Below are 12215 nucleotides of genomic sequence, written 5' to 3'. Positions count from 1 at the left end.
CTAGATCCCAGAAAGCTATACATTTCTGAAAAGTAGACAAAATTCTGGATTCAGCAATGGGCCATTTGTGTAGATCCTTCAATGTTTTTTCATAGAAACTAACAGTTGAAAATAACAAATATTGAAATGGAGTTGAAAATGAAAAAAACAGCCATTTGTGGCAATATTTTCACCTGTAACAACATCTAAGTATGACAGATTTTTTAAAGTGATATACCGTTACATCTGCTGGACCGTTCCTGATGTGGGGATATATAGGACTTGTAGGTTCACCAAGAACCCGAGAAACCCAGATCCACTAACTGAGCTGCGTCTTGCAAAAGTTATTCATTGTGTACCAGGTATATAGCAATTCATTTGGTAAAATAAAAAGAGTGAAAAATAGGTACCAAGGAAACCTATATATTTTAAAAATGGAAACAAAATGGATAGTTTAGAGGCGGTGGTTATTTGCACTTTTCCATAATTGTGGATACCCATGCAAGCATGTGAATTAGAGGGAATTTTTCAAAATTACCGTTTCTTTTTTTTTTTTTTTTTTACAAATTTTCTTACATTTGGAAGGCAGAAATGCAAAGAAAGTCGATTGGTATTAACACTTGTCCCTCTATTCTGGGTTCCCCTATGTCTCCGGATAAAAATGCTACCTCACTTGTGTGGGTAGGCTTAGTGCCCGCCACAGGAAACCACCCAAAACGCACCGTTGACACACCACATTTTTCTAGTGAAAACTGCCCCATTTTTGCAAAGTGGCTTGCTGTGGATTTTTAACCCTAGCTCAGTCTGCACAAGGGAACCCTAGCAAACCTATACATTTTTTACAACAAGACACCCAGGGGAATAAAGGATGGGATGCCTTGTGTGGCTCTCACCAGGTTCTGTTACCTATAATCCCTTGCAAACCTATTAACTTTGTAAAAATAAACAAAAAAAAACATTTCCCTCACATTTCTGTGATGGAAAGTTCTGTAATCTTGTGGATCCACAAACTTCCTCCCCCCCCCCCGATAAAAATGTTACCTCACTTGTGCGGCTAAGCCTAGTGCCTTCATCAAGCGCGAGTCCACCCACACCATTAGGCAAGTGCAGGTCCACACACACACCGCGAGCAAAATACCAGCGAAAGGTCAGTACGCGCAGACCGTCCGCCAAACCACAGTTTACACACAAACTCTCCCTGGTTTAGAGTGGTTTTCTGCCCCCGCATGGATGCAGATGAGACAACAAATATTACTGAAACTGCCAAACATTGTACCTAAAACAAAATGCAGGGACCTTTGCCCATGGGGCTTTTCACTGGTATGCCCAGAAACATATCCCTTGTGCCTAGTGGTCTTTCTTCCCCGGGGAGGGGCAGATAAAGGGCTATTGCCCTAATCTGCCTCCCGGAGGGGCAGCACGCCCATTCTCAGCAGCCCCCCCTACGCATAAAAAAATCCCAATATCCCTGGTGCCTAGTGGGCTTTCTGAACCCCCGGGGGAGAACAAGGCGGGGATCAAGGACTATTGCCCTGATCTGCCTCCCAGGGGAGGCAGAAAGACTGTGGAGTATTTTTACGTATAATATCCCTGGTGCCTAGTGGGCATTCTGACCCCCTGGGAGGGTCAGATCAGGGGCTATTGCCCCATCTGCCTCCTAGGGGAAGAAAGACTGACACATTTTTGGGAGGTAGGGGCATTGGCATTACCATTTTTGGCATTCCCTACCCCTGCGTATAAAAAAAAAACTATCACTTGTGCCTTGACGGCTTTCTGACCCTGCCGAGGGGCAGATCAGGGGCTACTGCCCCCATTTGCCTCCTGGGGGCAGAAAACTGTGGAATGTTTGGGGGCGTGGGGGCAATGGCATGCCCATTTTCGGCTGCCCCCACCCCTATATACATAAAAAAAACTGGCGCCTAGTGTGCTTTATGACCCCCCCCCCCTCACAAGTGGCAGATCAGGGTTTTTACCCCCATCTGCCTCCCAGGGGGGCAGAAAGATTGTGAAATTTTGTGGGTGGTGTGCGCATTGGCATGCCCATCTTGGGCAGCCCCACCACTAAATGTGCTCTAAAAATAATTTCCTGGTGCCCAGTGCGCTTACTGCATTGAATATGCCACAAACAAATTTGGGGAAGTAAAGGCCCTTGTCCAAGGGGCCGCTCCCCAGTCTCTCTTGTCCAGTGTGTGGATCCCTGCTTGGGGATCGCCCTCCGGAGGTGATCGTGAAGCAGGGATCCACTAGGGAGAGGTACCATTGAAGTTGCTGTAATTGGCTGCGATTGTGATGCTGAAGAACTGAGAGAGATTGTTGTAGCGATCCCGTGAATGAGTGATCGAGTTGGAGGCTGTTGGACCCGGCCTCGTGGCGTGGTCCTACCCCTCCCGCATGGTGGGTCCAGGACGACATCGGCCCTCCACCCAGCATCGGGCAGCCCTTTTGCTCGACACTGCACACCCCAACATTGCTGGTCCGGCCACCACCCCGGACCCCCACTACCGACCTGGCTCCAGCGTGGGCCCCTCACGACCTAAGCACGAGGCTGCGCCCGACTCCATCTTGGGCCCACCACGTCACGACCACGTTGCCTCGGCCCCGGCCCAGGCCTCAGCACAGCCCAGCCATCGAGGCACCAAGATCCACTCAGGTGGTCGAGTGGCCACTCGACAGATCCCGGAGAAAAGGGTGTTTCGATGGCCCTCCAGCCGTCCCCGGACGCCTGGTTTCGATCGCCCTCCGGCCTCCCTGGGCGCTGGCTCCACCCCCCTGTTGGGTGTCTGGACACCATCATCCCGGCCCCTCTGACCCCCAGGCGCGAGGGTTTAACCGAACACTGAAGGGAATGATCAAGGGCCTCGAGGAGCCACTACGACGTAAATGGGATGTTCTGCTGCCGTGCCTCCTGTTTGCGTACCGCGAAGTACCCCAGAAGTCCCTGGGGTTCAGCCCCTTCGAACTATTGTATGGGCACCCGGCCCGGGGCCCCCTCAGCCTGGTCAAAGAAGGCTGGGAGACGGCTGCCCGAGGTGCTCCACCAGATGTCCACCAGTACCTCCTGACCCTCCGCAACCAGACTCGGAAGTTCCGGGAACTTGCCGAAGCCAACCTTGAAGCCAGTCAGGAGGAGATGAAACGCTGGTATGACCAGAACGCCTCGTCCATCGAATTCGAACCGGGCCAGCAGGTCTGGGTCATGTCCCCGGTTGAACCTTGTGCCCTCCAAGACAAGTGGACGGGGCCCTTCAGAGTGGTGGAGCGCAAGAGCCCCGTCACCTATCTGGTGGACATGGAGTCCCCCAGGAACCCCCTCCGGGTTCTACACGCTAACCGGCTCAAGCCGCACTTTGCCCGCACTGAACTAAGCCTGCTGTTAGCGACCGATGAAGGAGCTGAAGACGACTCCGAACCGCTGCCAGATCTCATGAGCACCACTGAGAAGGACGGCTCCATCGAAGGGGTCATGCTCTCCTCCACCCTGACCCCGAAGCAGCACCATGACTGCCGGCAGCTGCTGGGGCAGTTTGCAGATCTGTTTTCCCTCACCCCTGGAGTCACCCGGTGGTGTGTCCACGATGTAGACACCGGAGACAGCCCGCCTGTAAGACACCGAGCTTTCCGAGTGCCCGATCGAGTTCGGGCCTGCATCCAGTCCGAGGTGGCCAAGATGCTAGCGCTGGGGGTAGTCGAACCCTCCGACAGTCCGTGGGTCAGCCCAGTTGTCCTGGTCCCTAAAGCCGCCGCCCCCGGCACGCCCCCGGAGCTCCGGTTCTGTGTGGACTACCGGGGGCTGAATGCCGTCACCAGGACCGACGCCCATCCCATCCCCCGGGCGGATGAACTGATCGATCGCCTGGGGGTGGCGAAGTATCTCAGCACCTTCGATCTCACGGCCGGATATTGGCAGATCGGCCTCACCCCTGGAGCGCAAGAGCGATCAGCCTTCTCGACCCCTGATGGCCACTACCATTTCAAGGTGATGCCCTTCGGCATGAAAAACGCCCCGGCCACCTTCCAGAGACTCGTGAATAGAGTGCTGGCCGGGCTAGAAGAGTTCAGCGCCGCCTACCTAGACGACATTGCAGTGTACAGCCTCCGCTAGGATGCACACCTGACCCACCTCCGGGAGGTCCTGTTGGCCCTCCGACGGGCCAGACTAACAATAAAGGCCAGCAAGTGCCAGATCGGCCAAGGGTCCGTAACGTATTTGGGACACCAGGTGGGAAGCGGCCGGGTGGCTCCCCTCCAGCCAAAGATTGACGCCATCCGGGCCTGGGAGCCCCCAATCACCCAAACAGCCGTCCGAGCCTTCCTGGGGCTCACAGGATACTATCGGCGCTTCATCAAAGACTATGGAAGCATTGTGGGGCCCCTCACAGAACTGACCTCCAAGAAGCTACCCCAGAAGGTGTGCTGGACCCCAGAGTGCCAAGCAGCCTTCGAGACTCTAAAGACTGCCATGTGCACCGCCCCTGTGCTCCAGGCCCCCGACTACAGCCGAGAGTTTGTGGTCCAAACCGATGCCTCGGAGCACGGCATTGGAGCGGTCCTCTCCCAAGTGAACTCTGAGGGAATCGACCACCCCGTTGCCTTCATCAGCCGGCGGCTGCTAGCCAGAGAACAGCGTTAGAGCACCATCGAGAGGGAAGCCTTTGCCGTCGTGTGGGCCCTGAAGAAGCTCCGGCCCTACCTCTTCGGCACCCACTTCCGGGTCCAGACCGACTACCGGCCCCTGCGGTGGTTGATGCAGATGCGGGGCGAGAACCCGAAACTGTTGCGATGGTCCATCTCCCTGCAAGGGATGGACTTCACTGTGGAGCATCGCCCCGGCAACGACCACGCCAATGCTGACGGCCTCTCCAGATTCTTCCGCCTCAGCGAGGAGAATGCCCAAGAAGATGGGTGACTCTCCCCTGCCTTCAGCTGGGGGGGGCGCGTGTTGGACCCGGCCTCGTGGCGTGGTCCTACCCCTCCCGCATGGTGGGTCCAGGACGACATCGGCCCTCCACCCAGCATCGGGCAGCCCTTTTGCCCGACACTGCACGCCCCAACATTGCTGGTCCGGCCACCACCCTGGCCCCTCACGACCTAAGCACGAGGCTGCGCCCGACTCCATCTTGGGCCCACCACGTCACGACCACGTGGCCCCGGCCCCGGCCCAGGCCTCAGCACAGCCCAGACATCGAGGCACCAAGATCCACCCAGGTGGTCGAGTGGCCACTCGACAGATCCCGGAGAAAAGGGTGTTTCGATGGCCCTCCAGCCGTCCCCGGACGCCTGGTTTCGATCGCCCTCCGGCCTCCCTGGGCGCTGGCTCCACCCCCTGTTGGGTGTCTGGACACCATCATCCCGGCCCCTCTGACCCCCAGGCGCGAGGGTCCGGACATCAAAGGACTCCAGTCCTATATCTGGGCCAGCCCTGGATTAGGACGTCAGTTGTATCCTGGACTGGAAAGCCCTGCTGACGCTGTCACGGCCGACCCCAGAAGAACTCATTTTCCTGGAACCTTACGAGAGCTTGAGAGCCTGCTGGCGCTGCCGCGGCCCACCTTTGCCGAACCATCTTGAGAGCCTGCTGGCGCTGCCGCGGCCCACCTTTGCCGAACCATCTTGAGAGCCTGCTGGCGCTGCCGCGGCCCACCTTTGCCGAACCATCTCGAGAGCCTGTTGGCGCTGCCACGGCTCAACCTCTCGGAACCCCCTGGCTCGAGGATTGAGAGCTGTGCGCAGGGTATCCCTTCATACACCCCAACCGAGACTGTCCCGCTTTCCTGACCCCCCTTGTTCGAGACTTTACAGACCCCTCGGTCTACTTGTACATATCGCTGGGAACCAGCGGCCTTTACTTCCTGATAAAGCTTACGAACTCGACCTCTGGTGTGGTGTCCATTTGTGGTGTGTGGTTACTCTGCTGTGCGATCCTAGGAGAGGGCCCTCACCCAGGAGGCCTCTCAGTAACGCTCGGCTACTTCTTGATGGAGAGGTGGACCTATGGGTGGTCAGTCAGACATCTTCTGCCTCCCCCGGGGTTGCCTTTCTAACAGAGGCGGTGGATGGTGAGGTGAAATCTTTTATAATGGTGAAGATTTCTTTGCTTCTGTTGGCGCTGGCATCGATGCAGTCTTCCAGAGCGGCTCATTTGGTGGCCCAGATCATATGGTGGCAGAGTCTCATGACAGATTTGATTGTGCTCCTGTCTGCTTTGTCCTGGCTCATTCTCCATTTGTGTTCCAGTTTGCAGTGGCGTTTCATCAGTCAGAGTTCCTCTGTGTACCAACTGGCCTGAGGTCAGGATCTTGTTGTATTGCTGTATTTGAAGGGAACAAGGGAGCCGGCACAGAAGGCAATCCAATTGTTGAAATTCTTGATGGCTTTGGGGCAGCTGTTGCTGTGTTTAGGTTGGTGGGTGCTGAGCGTAGTGTTCTAGTCCTTATCAGTGATGCTGTTCCCATTTTGGTGGGCTGGTACGGCAGTGGTGCATGTGCAATGCATTGTGACAAGGGTGTGGTCTGTCCAGGGAACTGGTGTGGGCTCGTCGACTCAGATGTTGGTGAAATAGTGTCCAGGAGGTGCCCTGCAAAGTGGGTAAATCCCATAACTAGTTAGGTGAAGCCTAGATTCCCAAGGTCTTCAATTAGTGCTCTTGAGTTGAGATCCCGGTGGTCTTCCAGTTGGACGTTCACGTCTCCGAGTAGTATCTAATTGCTAGCATCGATGGCAAGTGGTATGATGAAGTTCATGGAGGTCGGTAAAGTTGTAGCGCCATCCCAGTGGTCTGTAGATGAGTGCCACTTAGGGTGAAGTTGGCTGTGACTTGGTGCTTGAACAACAGGTGTTCCATGTTGGATGATGACATGTCCATGAATGTGGTGCAGCTGATGATGATGTTGTGGATGATGGTGATTCCTCCTACAGACGTGTACAGTCTGTCTTGCCAGGCAATCTTGTAGCCGGGGGGATGGAGGAATGAATGGTATGAAGAAGACCTATGAGTTAGTGGAAAGACAATTTTGGTGGCCTCTGATGCACAAACAGGTGCAGCAATATGTTCAGACTTCAGCACGCAGACAAAATCCAAGAGAAACAAACCAGTGGAACTTCAACTCATAGTACCATCCTTCCAACCTTTTTTCCAGATCTCCCTGAACTTAATCGTTCAACTCCCCAAATCACAAGACCATACAAACCTGTTTATTACTGATGACATCACTTAAGAGACCAACTTCATAGCTCTGAAAAAATACAAAACGTGGACTTGCAGATATTTTTCTGAAAGATGTAGTTCAACTACATGGTTTCCCAGAGATTCTGTCACCTCCATTACTGTATGAAATGATAATTCATGAAGACTACTTCTTATTCCACTGTGTGCATTTAATTGATATAGCGGATATATCTTTGATGCTCATCTCTGTATTAGGTACCCAAGGCCATATTGAATGTACCCCACAACATTGTACACTACCTGTACTAAGCATTTTTTTTTTTTTTTTAAAAGAACACCAAACCTTTCCAAGGTTCAGCAGACTGAGTATACGAGGCATTTTTACAAAATTATGATATAGATGTCCTACCATTCAATAATATTTCCATTGTGTCAATAGCCCTATACATATAGTGATGGACTATCTTTTATAATGCAAAGTATAATGCTACAGTAACAAAAGACATTTATTTACAAAGTATACCTTTTATAGATGGCGGTGCGGAGGTGCTGTCAGCTTCAGTCAGCACTGAGTGGTGGCACGGGCACTGCAATGTTGAGAGGTTGGTAATGCCCCACCCAGCTGCATAGATCCTATCCTGTTTTATTAAACTCCCTGCAGGGTGGACCAGAGCCATGGGATGACAGATGGTTTTCAACTTTTCTGGGAGTGGTGTGCATGCCCTCTCAACTTGAGCCTAATAAGGTCCCTGGAACCCCCACCCCCTGGGTCTGCCATTTTAATAAAAGGGAGGGTGCATGTGGCCCCCACCTCTCAGACCTGTTTTCTGCCCCAGGATCCCTATCCCCAGGGCCCAGTGTATTCATAAAGGGGAGAGGGGCACCCGCCCCCCCCTTCCCCAAGCTGTTTTCAGCTCCTGGGGACCCCATCCCCAATTGGAATGTTTAAGGGGGGCATGGACCCCCTGTCCCGGAGCCGTATTCAGCTCTGGGGACACCATCCCCTTGGGCCCAATGCATTTATAAAGGGAGAGATGGCCATGTGGCCACCTCCCCGAGTCTTTAAAGGCCTTGGGGAACCCATGCCACGGGGTTGGCTCTCGAGTGGTGCCCCGTAGAGCCACCCGGGACACAGTAGATTCCCAACATACACTGGGGTGGGTGGGAAATGTGTGTTTGCTCTCACCTGGCAGGAATATTTTGAAATCTCCCGCTAAACAAGAGCAAACACAAAGTCGGCTCCCAGCAGGTGGGAGCTTTAAAAATGCTCACGCTGGCTGGGAGCAGACTTGCGATCTGTTTCAGTAGAACAACAGATTGCTTCCTAAGGAAGCTGTATAAATAGCTGCTCTCTTGGACGGGAACAATCCTCTCTATTGCACAATGCAGGGAATTGGCTGGGGCCCTGTGGCTCCCCACATGATCCCCAACTTTCTGCTTGGTTGGTTTCCCAGGTAAGCACCAGGGTTCCCACCTAGAATTGATTTGGGCCCAAGAAAGATGAGGTCCCATAGAGGAAGCCTCCCTTCCCTTTTTTATATTTTGGCCCTGGGTGGGGTCCCCAGAGGCTAATTAGGGGCAAAAAGGGGGTCACACCCCCTCCCTTTATTAATTACTCTGCTTAGGGGGATGCGGTCCCTGGGGTTAATAAGGCTCGGGGAGGGAGGCCACATGGCCCGCTCCCATTTTCATTTAGAGAAGTGGGAGAAGTTGTTGCTTGCACCCGAATTAACTGTGGCTGCCTTCCACAAATCTGTCTCCATCTCCTGTGGTGAATCTGGCCTGAGCCAGGCTGAACTGGTTTGTGTGTGCCAGAGGAACTTTGTACAAACTTCAAAGGAAACTGTGGTATAAATATAGGGGCCCTGACCCCAGAACTTTGTATTACTGCTGGACTAAGGAATCTTCCAGGAAGAAGAGTTGGAAGAGCTGCTAGGAGGAGTACTGCCCCTTTACTGTTGTTGCTTTGTTGGGTTGGCCCGCAGTGGCTGCTTCTGTCTTGGGTAGGGAAAGGACTGGACTGTTCTTTCGGCATTCTAAGTATCTCCAAGGGCTTGATGTAGAGTTTTCCCCTGTTCAAGAAGTCTCAGGAACAACAAGGACTTCAACATCTTCTGGGTACCAGCTTCTGGAACTGAAGGTTTCAGCTGCCACAGAGGGGAAAGATAACCAGATGGATTCAACGACGCCTCTGCCGGTTCCATGACCTGAAGGCACCGCAGAGGGTACCGCCACACTTTGCACCCCAACCCTGGTCTCACTGTCAATAGCGCCTGAACTGCTGCGTGCACCGTGACCTGTGGGCACCTCACTCTGCACTGCCTTGCTTCACACCACCTCATTGGTATCCCCGAGGACGCAGTCACCGATGCCAATGCCTGCACCTTGATCTGTGGACATTGTTTGTGGAGAACACGGAGCACCGTCCTGCTTTGCACTGCAGCCTTTGTCTCACTAACGACGACCCTCCAAGCCAACATAGACGCCACTGCTTGCATCGTGGTTTGGGGGCACCGCTCGCAAGCTACACAATACGCCGCCCCGTCCTACACCACAGACTTGGCCCACCGATGCCAGCGCCATCGACTCCAGTTCGTCAACCAACGCTGCAGTCTTCACCGCGACCAGTGGGACTCGCACACTGCATCGCCAAATCTTGCACCGCAGCCTCAGGTCTACTGACGACAGTGCTTTAGCAATGCCACCACTGTTGCTTGCACTATGACCGGTCAGCACCACAACAAGCACTGCCCCACTTCGCACCTCAGCCATAGTCTCAGGAAGCCGCTAGATGATCCTCACCAAACCGCTGCCTGCACCGCGACCTGAGGGCACTGCACAGCACACTGCTTCGCTTTACACCACAGCTCTGATGCCTGCCGACGCTGGCGCTGCCGACTTCAAACTCAAGGAGTTCGATTTGCAACGCCTATGAGTTCAAGGGACCAAAGACTCCTGCACCGACTTCTAGAACCGACTCCTGCCAACACCGCTCCTCTGGAGATCACCGCAGGGTGTGATGCCCTACATAACCAAAGGTACTGTTTTACATGTCTCCCCAACACCGTCGCTGGCCCGCGATGCAGGGGTTGTCCAGAACTTTTAGATTTGTTGTTCATGATGCCGTGATAGCCCCAGACGGAGCTATCGACTTTTATGAACTGTTTTTAAAGTCTATTTTTGCTTTTTTGGTATGATGGATTATTGTATGTTGGATTTTTATTAGTTCAGTCTTGTTTCTCACAGATAAATATTGGATATGTTTCTAAAACTGGTGTGGTGTCATTTTGTAGTGTTTTCACTGTATTACTGCTGATTATGTGCAAATGCTTTACACACTGCCTCTGGGATAAGTCTGACTGCTTCTGCGAAGCTACCAAGAGGATGAGCAGGGGTTATTTTAGACGTGTAATCCCCTTATCCTTACAAGAGTGGTGGATTCTGCCTGGCTTAGGTGCATACCAGAGCCAACCAGATAACCCATTTCTAACACAAGGGCATTTATAAGCAAAGTGCGGGAGATCGGCATAGTTTTTTTTCTTCTGCAGGAGTCAAAGATCCTGCGCGACTCCAGCTGAAAATTAATAATAAAATGTTTTTGTTGGACTCCCGTTCAAGCAGAGTCCCAAGATGGCTGCCAACACCTCCTGAGTGAATGGTGTGCAGCCAATTACATTTCACCACAGGGACTGTTGAATCCTTGGATGATCCGCATCCAAACATATCTATATTTGGATTTTTTATAATATTTCAGAAACTACTGAACGGATTTACACCAAATCACAAAAAGGCACTTCCTGCCAACTTTGGTTTTACTCCGTTCAGCAGTTCGGGCTGTAGCCGTGTCTAAAAGTCCTTTGGGAATTGTTCCCGGCCCTCGCTTGACAGATTATTCTGAAACTTTCATGACAGCAGCTAAAGTGAGGCGCAAATTATTTTGGAAAATTTTGTGAAGATTCACAAATTGACAAAACAAAAAATGCTTTTCCAATGGAAACTAAGACCTAACTATAACTACCTATTAGCGACCACCAAGAGGTGATATATTCACACAAATAGATATATCTCTTGCGTGGCACAGTTGAAAGGCATGCTCTCTGTTTCCACAGGTGTCTATAAGGTTTGAGGTAACTTTGTGGTTTGTCTTGATCTTTTGGACAGCACAGGTGGAGGTTAAATGTGAACGTAGCCTTGTAAATGTGTGCCTGTATATATGGGCGCAGATTTGCAGTGCTGCGTTTGTATGACAGTATCTAAGGCATGATCTCAGGACCTCCATTTTGAACACCTCTGCCCTCCTTCCGACTCGGTCTCCTTTCTGCTGCGACATGCAGCTGACCTCCTCCTCTGTTGCCTGAGGCAGAAGATGGATTACATGGGTTGTTTCGGAGTTTGGAGGCGCCGGGCAAGGATTGAATTAAGAAACAAAGGAAAAGGAAGAAAATTGGAGGCTGTGCCACTGCCAAGTGATAGTTTAGCACATATACATTACATGTGCCACAATTATATCCCTCAACCTATAAGGAGTTGTCACGTTTCAGGGTTTGACAAAAGAAATATCCTATTTGACTTGCGTTTATCTTAACAATCATCCATAAATTACAACAAGTTGAATATTCTAATGATCACTATCTGCTCCGGGTCTTTTTGTCTGGAATTGTTAGGTAGCACAGTAATAATAATTAAAACATGTATAATTGCCTTGAGTCACACCAGACACTTTGCTAGGAGCAAGTTATAGGTTGTATACTTGGTACATTGCGATTTTTCTTTTTTAGCAAAACTATTCAGTTGTTCAACATTATTTTTAATATTTTTACAATCTGTTTAGTGAACAATCAAGAATGCATACAGGAACCTGTTATACAATTTGCATCCATATGTATAACCCCAGAAGTGGTGATTGAGTTTAGCTGGAGAAAAAAGTTCAAACTCAAATATTTCACCATTTTTTTGAATTGGTATCCCCTAACCGTTTCTACAAGGAGCATCGAGAGGGGAAATGCTGAGTGGCAAAAGACAGAGTAAATATGCCATTAAGTTACGCAGTCTGCTCCCTCTTCCCTCCCTC

The 12215-nt window shown here is 51.6% G+C and overlaps 1 protein-coding gene across 3 annotated transcripts in view; it reads right to left on the bottom strand.

Moving 5' to 3' along the window:
- The window catches only part of LOC144821473 (uncharacterized), a 616628-nt gene that overhangs the window by 508448 nt on the left and 95965 nt on the right, over positions 1 to 12215 (bottom strand). The gene's annotated exons all lie outside the window — the stretch shown is intronic.

Source organism: Lissotriton helveticus, chromosome 1_1, assembly GCF_964261635.1.
Source record: "Lissotriton helveticus chromosome 1_1, aLisHel1.1, whole genome shotgun sequence".
NCBI lineage: Eukaryota > Metazoa > Chordata > Amphibia > Caudata > Salamandridae > Lissotriton > Lissotriton helveticus.
Note: the sequence above shows the minus strand (reverse complement) of the source record. Positions and strands in the feature narration are given on the sequence as shown.